Raw genomic sequence first — 26,137 nt, forward strand, 5'->3', positions numbered from 1 at the left:
GTAGTAACAAAAAGAAAATTCAAGAAACATATTAACATGGTATGATGGTTAGATGGATATGTTCAGATTAAAATAATATACATTTTCAATGCATATATTTAAGCTCTCTTTCCTTCAGTATTTAAACTAATTGAAGTCTCTTTCATCTTAAAACCATAAAAGAAAAAAAAAAATGTTTTGCCTAGCATCATTTTACCTCCGGAGAGAGATAGGTCTGGAACTTTGTTTGAAATTTCCTTTCTTTTCTTCTTTTTTTTTTTTTTGCCCTGTATATAACATTCTTATTTCTCCACAATCATTCTTCCAAGGCAGCTGATGCTAGGCCTCCAATAATCAACACACCACTGAATCCAAGGGGTAATTTCAGATCTACATCTTCAGTAGTATAGTCTCTTCTTTCCTTATGTATGCCTATAGATTGAACGTGTCTCCCAAAGCTGAGTGTTGGAAACTGAATCCCCAATGCAAAAGTGTTGAGAGGTGGAATCCTTAAGAGCTTGTGCCATAAGGACCCTGCCCTCATGAATAGGTTGGTGCCATTATCATGAGCAGGATCCTGATAAAAGGGTAAGTTTTGGAACCTTCCCATCTCTCTGTTGCACTTGCCCTTCCACTTTCTACCATGGGATGAAACAGTAAGAAGGTCCTTGCCATATGAGAGTCCCTAACCTTGCACTTCCCAGCCTCTAGAATATTAAAAACAAACAAACAAACAAACAAAAAACTTTATAAATAATATAGCTTCAGGCATTCTGACTGGAGCATAAAACATAAGACATACCACACACTCTATTCTCTGACCTTTCAGGAGATTCCATTATACAGTTTCTCTTCCTACAAGAACCTACTCCAAAGTGCTCTCCTCCAGTTTTCTCTATAAACCCCTTTTTCTCCTCAGCACATGCCTGGATGTTGATGTCCCTTAGGGTTATGTCCTAGGCTCTCTTTTAATTCCCTACATAATCATTCACTCCCACATTTTAAATTATCACCTACATGCCAATGACTTCCAAATCTATATCTCCTTCCCGGACCCTTAGGACATGTCCCAAAGCCAACTTAATCCGAATATCTACTCAACATCTCCATGAGAAGCCTTTTAGGAAATATTAAATTGATGTGCTCAACATTCTCTGTTTCAGTTTGGATACCATAAAGCATGCTGCTGCTCAAGGCAAAAGCCAAGAAGTCAACTCTACTCCCCTCCTCACTCTACTCTGTCCTCCACTGACTATAAATAGCATTGCTCTAGAGCGTCTCCATGATTAACAGGTTTAGTATGACATTTAATATGACACCTTTCTGCATCTCCACAACACCATCCTATTCAGCATATTCGCATCTTTTTTTTTTTTGGTATGACAAAATCTGTTTAAGAAACAGTTATGATTTGGATGTGAGGTATCCCCCAACCACTTCAGTTACCACTCCGTTAATCCCTATCAGGAGATTAAATCACTGATTGGGTGAAAACTCTTACAACCCTATCATTTCTTCTCTGAACCTTCTTGCATGTGTGGCTGGAGGAGGTAAGAATTGGGGCGTGGCTTTGGTGTATATATTTGTATCTGGAGAATGGAGTCTCTCTCTCTGCTTCTTCATCACCGTGATTTGAGCCGCTTCCCTTTGCCGCACACTCCACCAAGATGTTCAGCCTCATCTTGAGCCCCCAGAAGTGGAGCCAGCCTTCTATGGACTAAGACCTCTGACTCTGTGGGTCCTCAAATAAACCGTTTCTCCTCTACAATTGTACTGGTCAGGTCCTTTAGTCACAGAAGTGAAAAAGCTGACTAAAACAGAAATATGATTTTGTTAATGCAAATCTATCAGTGTTATTTCCTAACTAAAATACCTTCTTTGGCTTTTTTTCTGACAAGACTCCATACCAGTTATCCCTAATCTAGCTGTAAGTAATTCCTTACCTTGTCAGTACCCTTCTGTCTCTTTTGTTCTCTGGACACCAGCATACTGCTCTCTCTGCAGTCACAGTACATTGTGGGTGACTCTTATCTCACACCCACCAAACCAACTGCTTCCTCCATGGAATTCTTTCTTTTCCTGGCATTTTTCACTTAACTACCTGCTGCTTCAGATCAATCTTAAAAGGCTTCTCAGAATGCTTTCCTTAAAGTGAGCTCAATAAATCAGTTTTATGGTTATATGTTTAGGTATTGTATGGTTGGTATATGCAAATATATTTAATATAAGATTGCAAATTATAAATAAACAGAATATTTTCAAATAAAGACTAAATAATAAATAAAACCAGTTAGTTGTTTGTGTAGCTCATTACCTTCTTAATGCCAGCAGGTCACTGCTTTGTCACTTATTAAATCTGTCCTGTTAGTCATTTGATAAATATCTTCTAAGAAAAAAAAAATCTGTGCCAGTTACTGTGCTAAATATTAACAGGACACTCATTGAAACAGGAATCGACCTTTGCTTTTCTCTCATGAAAGTGGCAATATGGTGGGGGAGATGAACACAAGGATGTCAAATTCTACAGTTTTTGTAAGCATGTACAGGAAACAAACATGATGAAATGCTAGTGATAGAGGTCAAGGGTCTATTTAGATAGGTTATGAGGAAGACCTCTCTAAACTTGATCTTCTAGCAGAGGTTAAAGAAGCCAGGCAAGATGGGTAAGTGTGGAGGAGGGGTAGTTCCACTCACTAGGAACAGTGTGGAGGTCCTGATTTGGGAGCAACGTTTGGCATATTCCCCAAACTAAATCAAAGAATGATTTCACCTTCATAAGCAGGGAATTAATGGCTCAAGTTGAAAGTACAAAGGTAGGAAGCCATATTCTGCAGGACCTTGTTGGTCATGGAAAAAAAAAATGGATTTAATTCCAGGTACAATGAGAAACTCTATGGTGGGTATTTGGAACAGGGGAATAATGTGATATGATTATAATATGATCAGATTTACATATTAATCAGATTTCTATATAAGGAAAAGATTGTCAGAATGAGGGCAAGGGGTTTTAGGTAAAGTGACCAGTTTGGAAACTCACTAGAGTCTGGAGGAAAAATGATGGTGGACTAGGAAGGTAGCAATGGAGAAAGCATATACCAGGAAAGCTTCAAGATATAATATGCAAATGAAAACATTGGGATTTGCTAATAGATTTAAACACAATTATGCATATTTACAAGAACATCTGACTACTATTAATCTATACAAACATTCAGTCATGACTTAACTTCACATTGTGATTATAATGGGTATAATCAGTTGGATGGATGATACTAATTTAAAGCAAAGAATAATTTAGAGAAAATATTAAAAATACATCCATAATGAAGGTTCTTTTGAAGAAATCTTAAACACCTTTTCAGTTGAATAAACCCTTTATAGTCATTAGCAAAATACTGAAAAGTTTAGTCCCTATCTGTTAAAAACAAGATCAGTAAAATGGGAACATTATTTTGTCATGGATAATGCACCTTCTACAAATTTGGGAAAGGGATGCTGTGAACTGTGTTAACAGCACTTTCATTGTCCATCATGATATCCCATGCCCTTTCTGATACAATCACCCCTTGTCCTTCAGTGGTGCTTCTCTCTCAAACTTTTGTATAGGCTCATGGCCTATGACTAGCTCTGTCCCCAATCTCACTGGCCTTGACAAAACTGTGTAGGGATGGATGAGCATGTAACCAAATCAGTCCTTCTCTGAATTTTTTTTTAACCCTACTGGTAGGTGGTTATCTATTCCCAGTGTAGAACCAAGGCTATCAACATAGAAAAAGCCTGGGTTTAGCTAGATCCCTAGATAATAAATCAGAGCAGAGTGAACCAGAAGATAATAGAAAAGAAGCAGAGTAAAGAGAGATCCTGAAACTACACTTGTTTAAACCAATATGGGTTGAATTTATCTTGCTATAACTAACGGTCTTAACATACAAAAAGTGAGATAAGTTTAATAGAATCCAAAAGAGATTTTGATAAACATCTTAAAGGTTAAAATTGAAAAATATAAAGGTCGAAAAGACAACATTAGAGTTTTAGATTTTTCTTCATTTGTGTTAGAATATAATTCTATGTATTCCATCTGTAAATAGTTCTAACATGGCCATGGGTAAAAATTCAAACTAAAAATCAGTATGTGTGTTTGTGTGTGTGAATGCATGTTTGCGTCAGCATATATAAGATCATATGATCTATATATTTAATAAATTTGGAAGGTTACTGAAGAAATTGTTGATGGTGGTTACCTCTGAGAAATGCTAGAAAACAAAGGAATAGGAGAGAGCAGAAATACGGGATCTGCTAGAAATATAACCAAGAAGCAGAGAAGACAGATCTGAAATAGCATATTTGAAAGGAACGGAACAAATATGTGTGTGTGTGTATAAATACATTCAGATCTTTCAATAACATGATTATATTAGGTTCTTCTGAAGAAAGCTAAGCATTCAAGTGTGAATGTTGGGGCCACTCTATTTTCTAAACATCTACTTAGCTCCACTGGGTAAGAAACAGAAATGTCGGGAGAAAATAAGAAAAGTTATGAACAATCTACTTCTTGGGGTAAGACAGAGAAAGCAGGCCACATAAAATCATATTTTGTAAAGATCTCATGTAAGTCTAGCCCTGATCTAATCTCCAGGAGACTGAAATTTTGAACTTCTAACTTATTCACATACATGAACCCATGTATGTGGCATGTATTAATAAACCTTTTTAGCAATAATAAATAAACCATGGCAATTAATAAACCTTAGTTAAGAGTAGACTGCTTGGGAGAGCAGCAAAAGACAGGCATGTTTGATCTTCCCTAAACTAATAATTATGGAAATCAGGGACAAGGAGAAAAAGGCAAAGGAAACCAACACCTTAAAGTAGAGCAGAAAGGAGGCAGGGCTACAACTATCCCAGGATTCCACAGTGCTGACCCAGGCTGCCTCCTTCTCACCATTTGATGCTCTATTTAATGTGGACCTTCTCTTCTTCCCAGCCTGCTCTATGGGAAAGCTGAACCTGCCTTTCTTCAGCTACCTCCTACACTTCAAAGATAACCAAATGAACATATTCAACTCTCATTTCTATCCCAAATGCCAGCTTCAGGCTTTCATCTGGAAGTGTCTCTCTAGGTGAACCAGGCCACTAACATCTAACATATTTATAAGTGACTTGTTGTTCTCCATCCCTCAGACTTGTACTGTCCCCTGATTCCCAGTTAAAGAATTATCTAATTATCTAAATTAGAAATCTCTGGATTTCCTTCAAAACCTCATGATACAAGGTTCAACTCCAGTGACAGTTCATCTGAAACATTTATCATCCTCCTCAGGAATTAATTTATCGGGTACATCTACAATATAGTATTGTGTAAATGGCTTTACTCTAGCATTTATAATACAGGTGGCAGGGTTTTAGTTTTGTGACATTGATTGACATTAAACTGGGATTCCTAGAAGGGAATATATATCTGCTGGATTAAAAAAAAAAAACAAAAACATAAACTAGTACTACATTTATAAATAAAAGCTCAATTATTATTCATTAAATTTATTTCTACCACTTGATTCCATTTCACAAAGAATAACCCATTTGGTACTGCAATTGCATTACTACACCAACATTTTAAACACACAGCATTAACTTTACATATATTTACAATCTCACTGTAAGAATATGCAAAAGATGAAAATGTACAGCAGAAGTGAATATCAGGTGGATGATTTTAGCTCTGCAGCTGCTATTATTTATATTTCAAGAATTTTGAACTATGTGAGTCATGGCACATAGTATAAATTCATGTGATTGCCATGTGTAGGATTTGTGAGAAAAAGAAGAAAGTGGTACACATCTGTGTTATTAAAACAGTGTCTAGGTTTAAAATAAGTACTTTCAGACTTCACAGGTTCACTGGGCACAAATCTGCTACCTCCATATTTTGTCTACACTGACTAGATTTCCTGTGCTTCTTCTTTGTTGTTTTTCCTCTCATGTCAGAAGCTAATTCAGACTTGCTCAAGTCGTTTAGCACCAGGAACATGACCACATCTTTTCACTTCATTGATAACTTAAAAGAGATTTTGTTTGCTCTGTTATCCTATCAAGTTCCCCTTCAAGGCTCTCTTCAACACCCAGGGTCAAGTAAAAAGTGAAGAATAAGAAGAAGGGGGAAAAATGTTCAATTCAGTTACATTCAATAAACATGCATGTACCAAGTACTCTGCTCTGAAACAGGATACAGAATGACAGATTTGAACAGCACCCATCATTACCAAGTAACCCTCAAGATACACAAATTATAATGCTTGGGATTCCATTTGTTAAACTTCCTAAATTTACCATGTGTGCTGAGGGTGCAATAGTCAGTAAGTAAATCCTTAATTTATAGAAACCAAGTTTTCTAAGAGGGGTTACTTATATTTCTTAAAAGGGATTTAATGTTTTTTTTTTTTTTTACAAAAAACAAAACAATTTAAGAAAACCAACACTTTAGAAATCTAAACAATAATATGCATGACTTTCTCATTTTGATTTCATGTCTTGCTCTATAAGTTAAAAAAGTAAATAATTATAATGATAATTTTAATATTTATTTAAGTTTAATAATTTAAATGTCATTGGTGTGCATAGGAAGTGGGAAAACAAGGAACGGACAACTGAGGCTTTTAAAAGTTGAATTACTCACAAGGGGGAGGAAAAGGGGAAATACTGGGGAATGATATTGGCCAAATTATCTTGTTCCATTGTGTGCATGTATGAATACATAACAACAAATCCCACCATTAGGTACAACTATAATGCACCAATTAAAAATACGGTGAAAAGTTGAGTTACTCAGAAGAAGGAAACTGCAGTAGAAATAGTCAAATACTTGGGCTGAAAAGGTAAGTAGCTTTAGGAAAACAAATTGATTCAGGAATAATTCTTAAAGACAGTATTTTGAAATGCCCTCCAAGATCAAAACTGTTTCTAAATATTCTAATTCTAGTTCTAAGATCAAATGAGCAAAGCCAACAAGTCCAACATAATCATGGCCACACAATGATGGTAAAAGATTCATGAACTATATTTTAGATCCTAAAACTCACAAAAATTGGATAAGACACAATAAAGGGCAGGATAGATAAAAACAAAATAATAGGCTCTTGTGAGGGTTTACACAAGTACCTCAGGATTGCCTTTTCCTGGACACAACAATGCCTAGAAAGAATTCTAGATAGGGCAGAGGGGTGAGAGGGAAATGGAGGGGGCAGGGGATTAGCAAGGATGGTGGCATGTGATAGACATCATCATCCAAAGTACATGTATGAAGACACAAATTGGTGTTTACACACTTCATATACAACCAGAGATATGAAAAATTGTGCTGTATACCTGTAATAAGAATTGTAATGCATCAGTTGTCATTTATTTAAAAAAATTTTTTTTAAATTACCCAAACCAATGGAGGTCCACAGCATCTGGGGACCAGGATCTTATGCGAACAATAACATCAACTTAGCACTTTGATTCTTAAAGACAAAATAATATACCACCTGATTCCGCAAATGTTAATGTTTAGTATTTCCGATACTGCAATAAAAAGCAAAAATGGAAAACACTGGTGGGTGCAGTGGCTTCCTGGTTGGCTTTAATAAGAAGGAAAATCAATTGCAGAAATGCAAAAAGTTACTGATGAGTTTCTGAGTCTTGCTACTGTGAGCAAGTAGATCATTCAGTCTCTGTCACTCCCTGGAGAAAGTCAGAAGCACAGTTTTAAAAAGTCATAGAGGAAAGGCTAGGGTGGCTTCCTCTCATCCAAAGGTAAATCACTTTATGAACTGTGCTACTGGCACTGGCGCCTCACCTAGATGTCAAAATAATCTGGAACAACCTCTACATTTAAGACAGATAAAGACGAGATGACTATGGTGTGAAATCAGAGGGGGTGAGGAACTGCCTTCCCCTTTTAAGAGCAGCATCAATTAAACCCAGGGGAGGCGGGAACAGTTTACTAGTTAATTAGTCTGGGGATGTGGTTCTTTCATGTGTAATTCAGAACAGGAACACCTGGTGTGCAGCTCTTCAAAGCACTAGGGGGGGCAGGGAAGCCAAACAATGCAAGAGAGGTCACCACAGAAAGCAACAGCACAAGAACAAAAACTATTTCTCTGTGACCTTCACCCTGCTGTAAATAAAATGAGATTCCTGAGGGTCCACTCCCCCATTGGTCCTGGGAGAACAAACAGCTTCTGGCCCTCTCAGGGAGTTCTAAAAATACATGGTGTTAACTAATTGTTTTATAACCCAATTAAAAAGAAAACAGAGAGCCAGAGAAATGCAAATAGGGATATAATGATTATAATCACATTCTGATATATAGCACACAGCAAAAATATTGACATGCTGCTTCTCGGCTGTGTGACCAGAGCTGCCCAGGTAACAGGGCACAAAATTAGGAAGTGAGGCGTCTACTTTAGGACAAATTACCTTGTTCTATTGAATCCGAAATTGAGCAGTTTTTAATGGAACACCTCTCCTTGTGAATTCTAAAACAGTGAGGTCATTTTTTTTTTTAATTGTTGCTTCTAAACATTCAGGTTGTAGACAGGTTGATAAATGCAGGTGAAGAAACATTAATGTTTAAATTGAGCCAAACTATATATGATTTCAGCTGAGGTATCCATTTAAAGAAAGAATAATAAATTTTTAGGGGTTTTATTAGTGGGTTCATTCAAAAGGAATGAGGGAAAGTATCTGCTGGAAAGGGTGGAATCTGGTACCTTTAAAAAACCATTGCTGGGAGAAACTGCAACACCGAACATCATGTCTGAAGACATCATGAGAAAGCCTGCCATAAAAAGTCTTAACTTAATTTTAAAGATTGCAGGTTCAGAAGAAAATGGCTTGAAATTTTAAGCATTGATCACACTTGTCTCTGGTCTAGGGAATCCTTGCATAAAAGCAGTCTTATACCACTATGTGTGTGTGTGTGTGTGTGTGTGTGTGTGTGTTCTGTGGATTTATTTGTACAGTGAGTGTGTGTGTGCACACACAAAGAATAAGGGGGAAGAAAAACAGGCTTCTGATCCATTAAGCCAAAGGCATTGAAGAAGATAGGGAGGTGGACAAGAAAGTGAAGGAATTGTGAAAACGTTCTTAGCACATCTCTACAGCTCTCTATCTATATTAAGAAGGAACAATGAGCCAGAGATGGGAAGTTGAATAAAAACCACAGAATTATCTGGTGGCACAAGGGGAAAAAAAGCCAGCCAAAGGAAAAGTAAAAATAAGTGAAGATTATTTACAAGGGACTTACAGGTTTATGAAGATTCACTTTAAAACGCTGAGCATAAGAATAGAATTCTCCCAACCACTCAAAATTAATAGTTTCAGCATTGAGCTATGTAAATAACAATTTAAAAAGTATCTTTCTCTGTGTTTCTTTTTTTTTAACTTAGTATGCTATTTCGCTTTATTGCTGAGGCTGGCATTGAACTCCTTGGGCTCAAGCAATCCTCCTGCCTCAGCCTACCAAGTAGCTGGAACTGCAGTCATGTGCCACCGAACCTGCTCTGTATGTTTCAGAATTCAGTCATTTATTGGTAAAAGTTAAAATCTGTTCTAGACAGAAAGAAGGAAAATCAATTCAGACCAACAAGAAGAAAAAGCAGTCATGATCAGGCTGGGAGGACAGACACAGAAAGCCCAATTCAAAAAGTCAGAAAATATCATCCTCCCAGGCTGTGCAGCAGTTGCAGAAAGCCATAAGGACTCCCTCAGTTTTACCAATATCACTCCAGACCTGCTTTGCTATTTTCATTTCTAAGTGGGAATATCCACTTGCTGTTAACTGCCTGTGTTAGCTTTCTGTTGCTATAATGAAATACCTGAGAAAATCAACTTATAAATAGAAAATGTTTATCTTGCCTTACAATTTTGAATGTTTCTTTCAGTCCATAATAGGTTGTCCCCATGCTTTGGGCCTGGGTAGGAGGACATCAGAGTAGGAGGACATGGTGGAATATAACCACTTGCATCAGAAGCCAGGAAGGAAAGAGAGAAAAAGGAAGGAACCAGCTCTCTATAATCTCCTTCAAGGGCACAATGACACAGGACCTCCTACTAGGCCCAGCTTCCTACAGATTCCAGTACTTCTCATTAGTGCCTCACTGAAGACTAAGACTTTAACACACCCACCTTTGTGGGACATTCAACTTCAAAAAAGTTACTCTCTCCTAAGTCTTGTCATGAGAATCCATGGTTCCTCAGAAGTCCCTCCCCCACTACATGTCATTAAGCTGGATTTTGCCAGATGACAGCCTTGTTCCTGGCAGTCTTTGGCTGATGAGGCTTTTACACATTCAGTAAATAATCATTGAACATCTACCATGTGGAATGCACTGGTGTTCTGTAAAGATAAGTGAAAATAAGTTGTATTCCTTGCATTCCTAAGGTCCTACTATCTTAAGAGAAATGGATGGATATATAAATGATGTAAATGAATGCTGAATATAATTATTGCAATAGGTATAAACAAAGTACTCTGGAGGTTCAGAGGACAGAGATGTGGCTAGCAAGATGGGATCCGGAATGCTTAGAAGGAAGTAATTTGTGAATGAGATTCCTAAAAGAGATTCCAGGTCTGGAAGCAGGCTGTCCAAGTGGAGAGATGCCTAGGAACCAAGATGTAGATGGTGGGAAGGAGAGCAACCCTTCAGGGAACTGCCACCAAGTGCACCCCTGAAATGACTGGGAAGCCAGCCTGAACTCAGAGACCTCATGGATGTGCTTCACCTGGTGGATGATACAGTACCACTAAAGGTATAGAACAAGGAAATAGCTCCATGAGACCTATCTGTAGGACAATTTCTCCCATAATGATATGGAGACTAGCAAGAGGCAGGGTGTTTTAAATACCCCCATGGGAGTTTACTGGAGTTTGAAAAAAGGTGGTGAAAACAAGAATGAAAAGAACCCAAGAGACTCTAAAGGCAAAACAGCAGGAAATGATGATGAAGAGGACAAGTGGAGCCAGAGACAGGAGCCAGAGGCAAGAGGTACACAGGTCCAGCAGCCAAGAGGCCTTGTGACAGGTGGGGGATGGGAAGGGAGGCTTGGATTAACATTCTATTGCCATCCAATCCACAGCAGTCCAAATTCCTGCTCTGTATCTGTTCAGCTTTTAACAATTATCCTGGAGATAGAATTATGTTTCCAAGTAAAGGAAGCGAATATTTCATGGTGATGCTGGATTTAGGTACTACTTTCTGTAACTATGCAAAGTTGGCCATTGTTTAACCTCTCTAACCCTGAAAGTCCTCCTTTGTGCAAAGGGCACTATAACAGCACCTGCCTCATAATGGTAATCTGATGACAAGGTTAAATACCTGAGCACATTCAGCACTTGGTGGAGTGCTATTGTTCAGGTGGAATTCAGACCTTGTGGCTGGGTGGGTGGGGGCAGGGAGGGCTGTCATGAGGACCAGGGATCTTTCTGGCCCTCTCCAAACTTTATCTGAGAGAGAGAAGACATTTCCATACTTTGAATTAAAAAAAAAAAAGTTGCTTTAACATCATATTCCCCATTTGGAAAGGGGGAAAGGGCACTTGCTTGTACTTCAAAAGTCGTTTGGGATTTGCTTTTTCTTTTGTTTTTAAATGTGTATGCTCTCTGATACATTTGGACTCAATTGAGGGTCTTTGTTACTCTAGCCCAAATAAATTAGAGTTTTAATATGTTTGCTATAGGATAGAAATCCATTTAGATCTTACCTAAAATTTTACACTTTACTCCAAAAATAGCATTCACTCTTGAACAGAGCTAATAAAGGTCTGGAACTTAAAAGTATCTCAGTCTTAAAAGAACAGATCCCAACAATGAAATGCACTATTTATATTTCAAAGTGATTTTCCAGTTTTCAAAACCTAACTTCTCTTTAGAGGTTTGCAGTACATAGAAAAACAGTCAATTTATTAAATAAACACCAATATAAGTGCAGTCATTATTGATAGTCATAGGTGGCATATGTAGTCTAGTAAAGTAAAATAATAGACCTATGCTGGGCATATTCTCTACTGAGACTCAGCAGTACCTGGTAGTGAGGGGGTATGATGAGGGTGGAAGGACTCCAGGAGTGTGAATCGACCTCCTTGCATTGAATTGTGAACTCTGTTCACAGATTTCTAACTTCATCTTTATAACATTGGCCTTGACAGACTTATCATAGTTAAGTTTCTAATTCACAAATATTGTTTTCTTGATCTTACTTCACAATGAGTGAGACTACGTGAGACCTTCAACATAAGAATCAGCAGAAAGATGTACAAAGTTCAAAGTGGTTGGCCTTCGGCAGGATCACCATGCTGTTTGTGCCTCTCAACTAGATCTGGTCAGATCTACCACCCATCACTGAGATGTAACACCTCCTGGAATCAAATGGGGTGGTGCACTGTTTGGCAGTTTGGGATGAAAGGTAAAGGAGCTGGCAACCAACCAAACCAGAAAGGAATGTGTGCATAGTGGAATGCAATCACCCAGTTAGAGGTTTGGCAGCACTCTAGCCTTAACAAAGGAAAGGTAAAGTTCTACTTTGGAGGTCCCTAATAGGTAGAACTTTATTTTGCATTTCATTCTCAAATATAGCCCTTTAGTTAAACCTTGCTGCTTAAAATAGTATCAGCATCAGTTTTAGTGCCCCAACTCAGAAACAGAGACCTGCTCACTTGATCATCAGCTGTTTATCCTTGTGTTCTATTGCAAAAGGATTGGAGCAAAAGAAGAAAGTGTGCTTGCTTTTGACAATTGAGTTTTTCTCCTGTTCATCGGCTAACACTTTCTTATATAATAGTTTGCATTTATTTCGCAAGAACTTATATTGATCCTACACACAGAGATGACACCACTCCCCTCCAGGCTGGCCTGTCAATCACTATACCATCTCTTCACATACAACATGTTCCATATTTTCTTTGCTAACATAGCCAGTGGTGTTTTGGTTTACTTGCGCATTAAGTTAATGCTGCTTTTTAATGGACACTTAAACATCAAATCTAAAGAACAGGACAGTGAGCTTTTAGTACAGAAGCATTTGTGTGTGGTGGCAGGGTGTGGGGCTGGAGGTAGAGAAACATGTTTTCAGGGCAGGTAAGAAAACACACATTTCATTTTAACATATTTAGTCTTAGAAATAGAGGTCTAAAATTCTACTCTTCCAAAATGACCTTCTGTTCTGACTATACACAGGTGAAAGAGCAGATAATAATAGGTACACTTCAGGGACATAAAAATTTGTCACATCAATTTCAACTACTATGTACATCTATCTACAGGATGATCCTGGAGCTATTCCCCCCATTTTAAAAATTGCTGTAGGATGTTCCAGCCATTGCCAACTGTGTGTGTCCCAGGCAACATAATAGATTATACCTCGACTCCTTAAAGAGCACCCTGATAATATGCAAGGCTAAAATGTCAGAAGCTATTAGAAACTCTCAGATGCACAATATATCTCCATCCCTGAGTTTTCCCCTTACACTGCGAAACACCAGACAACAGGCATGCAAACTGCTCAGCTGCAACTGTTCCAAGTCGAATAATTACAACTTGTCAGAAAGAATTAATTTTCCCATTTCTCATAAAGATGTGTAAAAATTACCATGTTATTATACACTGACACTCTCTGGAGGCAGACACAAAATTTAATTTTGAATTCTTTCCGCATATTAAATTAAATCCATAAATAAGAGTTTAGGCATTCACTCGGAAGCATATGTTCATTGGGAGCGAAAGCCAACACGAGCCCGGCTGTAATGGCTGTTGTAATGTTTTAATAGCTCGCTTCTTCTAAGCACCAATAAATTTACATGATCATAACAGTCGTGGGCATACAAGAAGCCCATTACTGTCTGGGCACAGGCAGCAGCGTTAACAGGATGGAAAAATGGAAAAAGGAAAAAAACTCTTAAATAAAATTAGGCAACTGCACTTGTCAGCTGCTCCATGATTGAATTTTTAATATTGTGGTCAATTGGTCAAAACAAATAATGGGATAAAATATTTTAATGTATTTAGAACCTGTTTCTGTGGTTAGCCCGCAAAATAGTTTTTGTTTGTTGGTTTTCAGAAAGCAGACCATTTCAATCTTGCTGTTTTGAACTGTTTTATTTTTAAAGATACACTTTGCTATTTTTAATCGCTGATAGGACATTTGCTCTCTGTGTGCCATATCCTGTATTGGAGCATTGCAGAGTCGGCTCAGCGGGTGATTCGTTTTAGCCAATGGTGTCTGGCCTGAGTGAAACGCTGGAGGTGATAGGAAACAAACTCTAAGTCTAAGGTCCTGTACAGCCTCTAGGGCACAATAGCACCTTGCCTGTCTGGATGACAGAACCCTATTCTTTCAAGACATAAATGAATACATGCACCATAATTAAACCCACATTGAAAACACTGCAGCTTTCAGACCAGTTTGGAGGTGGTATACAATCCAATTCTTAGTGTTTGTTTTCTGAACACAGAGCTTACTTCTTAACTTCTATGAGTATATTCACCCTGGTTGTGGAAACAAAGTACTGTATGGCAAAAGTTATACTGTAGTTCAAATTACTTAAGTGTTTTCCAAAGACAGAGTCCAAAATAATTACAGTTCAGGTCACTGCTGGCTAGGTGGCATTTCTGATCTAGTTACTGACCTAAAGCTAGGGACTGGTATATGAGGAGAGAATCAGAGAGGGAATAATGTTCAGGAAAAAAAAAAAAAGTTCTGTTACGAAGGATATGAGAATGGGCCAAATATTGTTTCTTCAAGGCATGAAAAATTATGTATTGTTAGAGAAATTATATGATAAAGGCAAAATTTTTCAAAAATTTAGTTCTTATAAAACTGGCACATGTGTTTGAGCATATACTCCACAACCATCCTATAGATGCAACCAAAAACCCTTTTAAATAAATCACAGTAACTTAACATCAGTAAAGTCAGCTTCAGATTTTCTATTAAGTTTGCAGAAAAACTGAACTAAGTAAATATCTTAATATTCCAAGTAACACATATTCCTATCAGGTCCCACATATTAAAAAGGGCAGTTTTTTAAAAAATCAGTCATCCTCAAAAGCTTCAGAGAAAAGGACAAAGCATATGCATTAAGTATTTCTAGGTATTTCAGAAATAGAAGAACACATATAAAACCATTAGAACATTCTGGGAAAAAAGACACGCCTTCCCACAACCTCATTAAACGACTCTGAAACTTTTCTTCAAACCTCTCGCCTTACTGCTAAAAAACAAGGTATATATGGAGTGCATTTAAAACCTCCTTTTAAATCTCTCTTTTCCTATATGATTTAATCCAGGTTGCTATTAAAATAGCTTACCAGGTGAAACATATTTATATCCAAAGTGTTGCAAAATTTTATTAAATGAAGGAAAAATCTGTCAGCAAGGAGTTTTAAGGGGAAAATGGCTATGGCTATACTTAGGTAATGGAAGATGGTGGATATTTCGAAAGAAAGTTGGAAGGTTTTCTTAAGTTAACATGCATACAGGTTGATGAAAAGAACATCAGTCTACTAATAATACTACCCATGGTATAAAAGATTCTGACTAGGAGAGAATACTAGATTAAATAACTTCCTTTGTCCAGTAGGATTTCTTGTTATTGTAAATGGCTCGAAGAATCCTTGAGGAGCCAAGTGGAACTCAGGCCAATCACAAAAGGACACTCATTGTTCCAAAGGGCAAGTGCCTTCCTTCGACACTAGTGAATCCTAATGCACACAAATGAAAAGATTTTGTAAAACTCATTTGAATAACAGAGTATTTCTCTCTCAAATACTGTAAACTATTCTGTTTGATTATTTATTATTTATGTGACTGCATCAATGTGCCATATGCCCAAAATTCGAGTAACAATGTAAACAGGTGGTAACAAAAATTTGGGTTATTAGGGTCTGAAATATGATAAAAGGCAATTTGGCATAGTTTTGGGGGGTGTGGGTGGGGAGTGTAATTACTCCAAATGTTAAATTAATCACTGGTTGAATAATATTTATATTTAAGTGTGAAGGACTTTATGAATGGAAAGGAATCATTAGTTAGGAAATAAGATAGGCATAATGAAAATGCTTAAGGTTTCTCTGTCATAAAATACCTGGGATCAAATTATTAAGTCTTTATTTTCATAAAAACATGAGGTTTACATTGTACTCACTAGCATAGGGTAGGAGAGAAGAAACCAGGGAAAGGAGTGGACAGGACTGTCAGCCTTCTATCTCACCTCCTCCACTCCACCTCATGAATATGAACTTAAATTGGGAAAATGGTAACACTGAACCCCAAGGTATGGAAAGAGGTGTAGGACTTGGTTTCAGTATCATGAAACTCAAAGTGTCATGCCTCACATGATGTTTAATATTTGGTTTTTGATAGATGTGTTCTCTGCTATGTCCAAAAGTTTATGGCCCGCAGTGGTAACAAAGGTATATGAAAAAATTATCTTTTCTGTTTCCCTTTCCCCCTCTTTAATGGGCAATTGAGGGGTGGATAAAGATGCCCACTCCATTTTGATAAACCTCATTAACTGTTGATTCTCATCTTCATGAAATTTTTCTACCTACTTCTCTATTTTACTTTTTCTTTAAAACATGTACTATTGGGACAAGATGAAGTAACAGGGACTGGATTTACTTTATCACCTGAAACAACTAAAAATGAAAATATCAAATATGTGGAAAAAAATGCTTTTAGGTATATTGAACATGGGACAACAGAGAACACTGATCCCTGAAAACCAAAAAACAAATGAGAGCACAATATGGCCCTAGGAGAGCTGCAGCTCACCATCTTGCGTTTCAACGCTGTAGCTCAGGCAAGGGAGAGCTCCATAGTAATGTAGGCTCCCTGAGTTGAGAAGATAGAGCTGAATTGAGGAAGACGAAGGTGGCTAGAGTTCACTGGACCAGCTATTAGGAGAGAACTGCACAGAGAAATTGGGAGACGTATAGAGGGTCCCATTCAAGGATTCAGCAGAATTATGATCAGCACTTGTAAAAGTAAACTGCCCAAGGCCAGGAAAAGAACCCCCAAGAAAACTAGAGGAATTAGTACCTAGGGGTTATACAGGTTGGGGATAAAGCCTATTTTCACGAGCCATGCTGGAAAAACAAACAACTAGCAGAGCTATATTAGAGAAAAGTATCTTGATTTAATAGTAGGAACAATTAGATCTAGAAAAATGCTGCTTTGATCATACCTAATAAATAATAAAAGAGAGCCAAAGTGATTAATCTGTTTCCAAGTAACTTCATTGGGGTCCAGAAAAAAAGCTCAAGAATATATATAGGAATGCATAAATATCTAGTTTCCAATGAAGTAAACTTCTGTGAGTTTGGTATCCAATAGACAAACACTAGGTAGAGAAAAGGGGTGGGAAGGGAAGAGAGGGGGCCTGAGGTTAGAAATGATGGTGGAATGTGATGGACATTATTATCCAAAAGTACGTGTATGAAGACACAATCACAAAAAGAAAATTATAAAAACTCATATAAAATTGAACAGCACAAACTAGTCATAAAGATAAAAATCTTAAAAGAATCCAGAGGAAAAAAGATATTACTAAAAATAATAAAAATGTTTTGAACAACCAAGAATAAAAAAATTAAAAAATAATAATAAAAATGACATAAGAGCAGATTTCTCATCAGAAATAATAAATTCATGAAGTGAAAGCAAAACCTTTGATACACTAAAGGAAAGCAAATGAAAGTCTTGAATTCTGTAATTAGAAAAAAAATCCTTCTAAATAAAGGTGAAATATAATGTATAAAATACAAATAAAAAACATTGAAAGAATTAAACCAGCAGATCTACCTCACAAGAAATTTCCAAGTTCTTCAAGTATAAGATAATGAATTATACTAGATGAAAATATCTATCTAAAAAATGGAATGAAAAGCTGGGCATAGTGGTGCCAGAAAGTTGGGAGGCTAAGGCAGGAGAATTCCAAGATGACGGTCAGTTTAGGCAATTTAGCAAGAACTTGTCTCAAAATTAAAAATAAAAGGCAGTAGTGATAAAGCCCAGTGGTAAAGTATGAAGGTGAAATATAATGTACAATATTATATTTGTACTCGGGTTCAATCCCCAGTATCACATGCATTGCACACACACAAAAAAAAAGGAATGAAGAACACCAGATATGGTTAACTATGGGAATAAACATAAGTTTTTTCTAACTTAAATAAACATATGTAAAAGACATGTGGCTGTTTAAACAAAATAACAATTACGTAGTGCTGAGTTTGCAATATATTAGAAGTTATATGATGAAAATAGTAGAAATCCCAAAAGGAAGAAAAATGGAAACATACAACTCTATATTCTCTTAATATAGAGGAAAAGGTATAATGTTCCTAAAAGTTAGACTAATCCTAAAATAATGCTATAATAATAATTTGAAGAGTTGTAGCTTGTATGTTCAAGAATAAATAAAATGGAATTATATAACATATTAATTTTGAAGAGTCAAAGAGGGAAGTCTCAAAGAAGAAATAGTACAAAAAAGAAAATAAGTAGCAAGATGGTATATTTAAACCTAAATATATTAATAACAGAATTAACCATTAATGGTCTAAATTTCCCAGTTAAAATATGATTGACATTGCAAATTTTAAAACAAGACCTATCTAGAGATTTCCAGCAATAACTCCACTTTAAATATACATAGGATGCTAATAGAAAATCATTAAAAAAAAAAAACCAATGGTTTACGATGCTAACATTACTCTTTTAAAAGCCAGAATGGCTATATCAATATCAGGCGAAGTTACTTTCAAAAGAAAGACTACAACCAGGCATAAAGAAAGTTGCTATGTAATAAAACCATTAATTTATCAAGAAGACATAGCAATACCAAATATTTGTGAATGATATATATGTGAAGCAAAACTTAAAAGATACATAATTATATAAGATTTTAATATCCTCTCTCAATATTTGATCAAGTAGACAGAAAAATCACTAAGGATATAAATAATTTGAAGAATATTACTGACAATTTGACCTGGTATTTGTAGAATATTCCATCCACCAATAGTACAGTATACTTTCTTTCAAAGTTCACACAGAACACTTTCAAAGGCAGGCTATAGTCAGACCATATCATATTTTTCAATAAATTTAAAATAATACAATTCCAATAAAGAATGTTACTTGACCACCCATGGAATTAAACTGGAAATCAATAACTGCATGGCAATTGTAATATCCCCAAATATCTGTAAACCAATATGACACTTCTAAATAATCCAAGGTCAAAAACAAACTCATAAGACAAATTATGAAGCATTTTAGATCAAATAAAAATTAAAACATCAAAATGTGTGAGAACCCACTAAAGCAATCCGTAGGGTAAATGTATAGCACAAAGTGCCTATATCAGAAAAAAAGAAAAAGTCACAAACCTGAGGCTTTAGTTTCCACCTTAGGAACCCTAGACAAAAGAGCAAACAAGACCAAATGTAAGCAGAAGATGGAAAATAACAAAGTTCAGAGTAAATTCAAAGAAATAAGAAATTTAAAAATCAATATAGAAAATTAATGAAGCCAAAACCTAGTTAAGTTATTGATAAGATCAATAAAATTAGAAAATCTCTAGCAAAACTACTCAGGAAAAGAGGAAGAAACAGAGAAAACATACAAATCACCAATAAGAAAAAAAATGTAAGAAATACTACCACTAAAAATTCTACAGATGAAGAAAGTGATAATAATATTTTGGTTAACCTATGCCAAAAAATTAAACAAATAAAATGGACATGTTCATTAACAGATACAAATTATTAATGTTCACTTGAGAATAGATAACATAAATAGCTCTATTTCTATTTTTAAAATGAAACATAGATGAAAAAATCAAAAGAAAACATAAAAACTTCCAATAGACTGCAAATTGGTGCATCCAATATGGAAAGCAGCATGGAGATACCTTGGAAAACTGGGAATGAAACCATCATTTGGCCCAGCTATCCCTCTCCTTGGTCTGTACCCAAAGGACTTAAAAACAGCATACTACAGGGACACAGCCACATCAATGTTTGTAGCAGCACAATTCACAATAGCTAAACTGTGGAGCCAACCTAGATGCCCTTCAGTAGATGAATGGATAAACAAAATGCTGTGTATATACACAATGGAATTTTATTCAGTATTAAAAGAGAATAAAATCATGGTATTTGCAGGTGAATGGATGAAGTTGGAGAAGATAATGCTAAGTGAAGTTAGCTAAACCCAAAAAACCAAATGCTGAATGTTTTCTCTAATATTAGGATGATGATTCCTGATGGGGTTGGTGGGGAGCATGGGAGGATTATACTAACACTAGATAGAGCAAAGGGTTGGGAGAAGAAGGGAGGGGGCCCAAGAGTGGGAAGGATGGTGGAATGAGATGGACATCATTACCCTAAGTACATGTATGAAGACATGAATAGTATGACTCTGCTTTGTGTACAGCCAGAGATATGAAGAATTGTGCTCTATATGCATAATATGAATTTGTAATGCATTCTGCTGTCATATATAACAAATTAGAGTAAAAAAAAAAACTTCCCACAAAGAAAAATTTAAGTCCAAATTGCTTCACTGGTAAATTCTGATGATAATTTAAGAAACAAATAATGCAAAGTTCTATACAAATTCTTCAATAAAGTAAAAAAGAAAAGAATAGCTCTCAAGTCATTTTATAAAGCCAATATATTTTGATATATAAACTTACAAAGATATTATAAGAAAAATATAGTCTTGGATCAGCCATGAATACAGATGCAATTTTTTTCTTTTTCTTTTTCTTTTTTTTTTTTTTTAACCAGGGATTGAACCTAAGTGTGCTTACCACTGAGCAACATCTCCAGCCTTTTTTATTTTTTTATTTAGAAACAGGATCGTCCTAAGTTGATTAGTGCATCACTAAATTGCTAAGGCTGGCCTTGAATTTGCAATCCTCCTGCCTCAGTCTCCTGAGTCACTGGGATTATAGACATGTGCCAACACACCCAGCTAGATGTAATATTTTTAATAAAATGTTAACAAACTGGCTACAATTTAGTTCATACCAACAATGCAAATTGCATTTTAAAACTTGGAAACTGGTCGATGTCATTTACAATATCATCAAATTGAAATGAAAGACTATGAAATCATACCAATACATATATAAAAAGCATTTGTAAATTCCAATAACTGTTCTTCATATAAATTTTCAGTGTACATATAGGAGGCAATGTTCCCAATCTGATAAAGAACAACTACAAAAAACTTACAAGAATATCCTACTTAAACAGCAAAGAATGATTGCAACCTCCTAAAATCAAGAATAAGATAAGGTGTCTACTGTCACAACTTCTATTCAATCTTATAGTGAAGGTTATACTGGAATGCAATAAATCAAGAAAAAGCAAAAAAAAAGAAAAGAAAAGAAAAAGCAATAAAAGGAAAGCATATATGAAAGCTATTGGTAAAATTGTCTTTATTCAGAAAATATAACTATATTGAAAATATGATTCAATTTATAATAAAGCTACTAGAACTCACAAGTTTAAAGGGGAAGAATATAAAGTTAATACACAAAAATAAACTATTATTTATGCCAATAAGAAAAATTTAAAATAGGTTATTGTTTTCAGTAACCTTTTTTAAAGGAGGAGTAAGAAAGCCATGAAGAACCATGTGTGTGTGTGTGTGTGTGTGTGTGTGCGCTTCTTGGATTGAACCCAGGAACTTGCACATGCTAGGCAAACTGAGATATGTTAACATTTTCAATAGCATCAAAATAGTGACATAACTAAGAGATTAATTTGAAAAAAATATACAAGACCTATAGATTGAATATTACCAATTACTGCTGAGAGAAATCAAAGATGATTTATACAAATATAGAGATATACTTTGTTGACTGGTTAGAAGACTCAACCTTATCACAATGTCATTTCTAGCCAAATCATTTTATATATTACAAGTGATTCCTACATGGTCTCAACGACAATCCCAGAAAGGATTTTTGTAGAATAAGACAAATTCATTCTAGAAGTCATACAAAATGCAAAAACTCTTGAACAGCCATACAACCTTAAGGAAAAAATTCAAAATTTATTGTATTGACTTGTTTAGATTTCAAATCTTATGAAGCTATAGTAAACAAAATTTAGTACTGACAACAAAGAAAGACAAATATATCAATGGAATAGAATAGAGTTTAGAAACCAACCCACAGATATGCATAATATAGTTTTTACACAGAACTGCAGAAAGGATATTTAGTTAAGAAACTGTCATGTTTTCAAAATGGTAATGGTATAAATGGACACTGGTATTAAAAATATCAAACTCTGATTCAAACCTGGCACTATATATTAATATTAACTCAAAATTGATCATAAATCTAAATATAAATCCTAAAAGTATAAAAATTCTAGAACACATAGGAAAAAAATCTTTGTGACCTGGGCTAAGCAAATATTTTATACAAATCAAATTAAAAGAATAATACACAGAAAAAAATCTGACTTTATCAAAAATAAAAATTTCTATTTGTGAAAGGACAATTGTTAAGAATGGTCAAATACAAAATAAGGAAAATATCTGAAAATCATATATTAATTAAGGACTTGTATCTAAAACATATAAAAGAGTCTAAATACTAATAAGAAAACAAATAACCCAATTTTAAAATATATCAGAAATTCATATAGATACTTCACTAAAGATGATACAGAGATGGCAAATAAGCACATGAAAATATTATCAACATTGTTAATCATTAGATAAATGCAAATTAAAATTGTGGTGGTATAATACATATATCCACTAAAATGACTAAAAAAGACCAATCATACCAAATTCTGGCTGGGATGTGGAGAAACTGGACTACCATATGTTGCTGGTGGAAACAGGAAGAGTTTCTTAAAAATTCATGCATTTTGTTACCCTATGACTAGTCATTCTACCTCTTGGTATTTATGCAACAGATAATAGAGAATATATAAATTGCTTTATAAATGTGCAAACAAATATTCATAGCTGCCTTTTTTTGAAATAGCCAAAGTGGAAACAATTCAGATTCCATGAACAAATGAATGCACACACACACACACACATACATACATACACATATATATATATGAATATATATTATGTACATATGTAAATATACATGTAATTATACATATAGTGGAATATTGCTCAGCAATAATAAGGAAATGAATAGCTGATATACACAAAGAACATGGATAAATCTAAATAATCATAAAGAGTAACACTAGAACTTACCCCTCAAAAAACCTTTTTTAAAAAATGTAAATAGGGGATAGAGCTGTAGCTCAGTGGCAGGGTGCTTGCCTCACATGTGTGAGGCACTGGGTTCGATCCTCAGCACCACATAAAAAAAAATAAATGAATAAAATAAAGGCATTATGTCCATCTACAACTATACTAAAAAACTAAAAGAAATGTAAACAATCTTTTTATACAATTCTAAACATGTACAAATCTCAAATCACAGAAAACAGGAAGAGGAAACAACTATTTAAGGTGATTGGTATGTTTACTCTTTTGATTGCAGTGACTGTTTTTGGTTCCATACATACTTCAATAATTGTCAAATTGTACACTTCAAATATATGCAGTTATTATGTGTATGTATGTATATATATCTGCCTCAATATGATTATAAACTTATTATGAAATATGTGTATTATTTGGTTATTTTCCTTTACTAAAATGAATGCTTCTCTAAAGCATGGCTTTGTTTACTATATCACTGTATTCCCAAGGCCTAGGAAAATACCTGACTCATAGTAGATACTAAATAGGTATTTGTGTAATGAGGAGTCTTACAGAGATTCTTAGGCTCTGATTCATCCAATTGCAAAAGAAGTGGGTTCATTTACAAACATGTAGAAGGAAGAATAGACTTTTGTGGGACTGAGAAAAGTAAGATCCGTTTGGAGATGTGAAGTTAAGCTGTTTGTGGTACCTTCAAGACAGAATGTTGAGTAAGTTATAACAAATGAGCTGATGGGTTGAAGATAACAATTTGGTGAACATGAGCTTTTAGGCGCCATTGATTTGAAGAAAATCACTCAAAGAAAACTGGCAAAGTGAGAGGGGAACATATCAAACAGAGCCTACAAGATGATAATCATTTAAGGGAGACACAGAGGAAGAAATTGTTACAAGGAACTTAAAATCAGGTGGCTTGAAAGATGGAAGAAAAGCTGGTCTGATTGCTGTCTCATAAGTAAACAGAGATAAAAAAAAATTAAAAGAAAGAATAATAAAGAACTCACATGTAGCATAGGCACTAAGTAAAATGGGGCTGAATCTTAGTTCCTGTGCATGGCAAATTAGAATGTCCCAGATCCTTGTTAGATCAGGTCTTCACATTGATGGAGGCAAAGGCAAGATGTCAGTGGAAAGGAAGTACCTGTTTAGCAAAGAATCACAAAGGGTTTTATTCTTGGAAAAAATACCATGATAATTGCATAGGACATGAACTTAAAGAGAGAATTAGCCAGGTTGATCACTTGCAAAACAATGCATTCAGGCGAAGAGGGTATGTATGAAAAAAAATGGCATCCATGGAATAGCATGGAAAACCACTGGCAATGTCACAGAGTAAAGCTGTAAAACTTATTATGTATGAGGTGTAAAATGTCAAAGGAAACTGAAGACTATGAAGTGGTTTAACATCATGGAGGACTAGAAAAATAGAGAGATTAAATTGCAGAAAACTGGGAATGAGAACTGATTGGAGGAGGAAAGAGGAATATTTTAATTTAACAAGTTTTTTGTTTGTTTATCTTCCTTTAGTTTCCTCTTTCAAAGTTTTAAAAATGCCTGAAAAGAATATACATAAAGAATGGATATTTCATGAAAAGGAAATCATACACTATCATTAGAATTTTAGAATTTTTATATACATTGGCTGTCATCTTAATGAGATAATGTATCACCTATCATTTATTTGGGTTTTATGGGTAACATCACAGTTAGGATTTGAAGTAAATGATTTGAAGATTTGAAGTTTTCCCTAATGTTTTTGTTGAAACTTTTAACTGTTGGGCGGTGGTGGTGGTGGTGATGGTTATGATGGTGGTAGGGGATGTGAAAGTGTTATTATTATTATTTTTAAAGAAACCTTGATGTGACAGCAGTGTCCTGAGGGCATCACATTACCTGCTTGGTATTTGAAAGGCAACTCCTTCCTGAATGACTCAAACAACAAAATGAACACAATATCTCTCTAGCTACCGCTGTGCCCTCGAGCTTGGGATGGAAGTCAAAAAGAGAACTTTTCATTGAAGTTCTTTTTAATTAGGACTGCAGAGAACTAGTGTACAGATTCATTCTTCTTGAAATTTGAGACAAGAGGTTAAAAGAAAAAGCTGTTCCTCGAGATCATATATAATAAAATATATTTATCCTATCATAATATTGTTTATCCGTATTCTTCTGTACCTTATTTTTAAATCATAAACAACTTTGAAGAAGCTATAAAACATGTCTCATTGTTCAATAAGGGACAGTCAAACCTTTAGCAGCCCTAGTGTCCTTCTACCACTCAAAGGCTTTCACCTGACTTGTTTTCCAAATGCAAGTACTATCTATTCTGTAGAAATCTTACCTGAAATCTTTGTGCATTTCACAGGGCTTTCATTAATATACTATATATAAATAAAAACGTAAATTAACATATGTCTTGGTAGAAGTAGTTTTAAGAGTTCAAAGATTTTTAATTCATTAATTAGTTAAAAGTGTATTAGAAGAGCTCTGCGCAGTGGTGCACGCCTGTAATCCCAGCGGCTTGGGAGGCTGAGGCAGGAAGATAGCAAGTTCAAAGCCAGCCTCAGCAAAAGCCAAGTGCTAAGCAACTCAGTGAGACTCTGTCTCTAAATAAAATACAAAATAGGGCTGGAGTTGTGGCTCAGTGGTCAAGTGCCCCTGGGTTGAATCCACAGTACTCACCACCAAAAAAAAAAAAAAAAAATGTGTATTATAGCCATTTCTTATGTCATTGATGAAAGAAGCCTTTTGTCTATTACCAATCTGGCATGACTTCATGTGCATACTATGAGTTTTTATCTGGCATATTTTAACTGCCTTGAACAAAAGTGCTTCCATGAGCTTTCCTGGAGGGG

At 35.4% G+C, this 26,137-nt stretch overlaps 1 protein-coding gene across 9 annotated transcripts in view; it reads right to left on the reverse strand.

The window, feature by feature from the left end:
* Sox5 (SRY-box transcription factor 5) overlaps positions 1–26,137 on the reverse strand; it is a 960,532-nt gene that overhangs the window by 550,441 nt on the left and 383,954 nt on the right. The window contains exon 7 of one of the 9 annotated variants that reach the window (XM_048787306.1): positions 19,409–19,437. The exons of the other annotated variants lie outside the window; for them this stretch is intronic. The gene's annotated coding sequence lies outside the window, so the exon portion shown is untranslated. The remainder of the gene's footprint in view (positions 1–19,408; positions 19,438–26,137) is intronic. 9 annotated transcript variants of the gene reach the window in all.

The sequence above is a fragment of the Marmota marmota genome, unplaced genomic scaffold, assembly GCF_001458135.2.
Source record: "Marmota marmota marmota unplaced genomic scaffold, marMar, whole genome shotgun sequence".
In the NCBI taxonomy this organism is placed as follows: domain Eukaryota; kingdom Metazoa; phylum Chordata; class Mammalia; order Rodentia; family Sciuridae; genus Marmota; species Marmota marmota.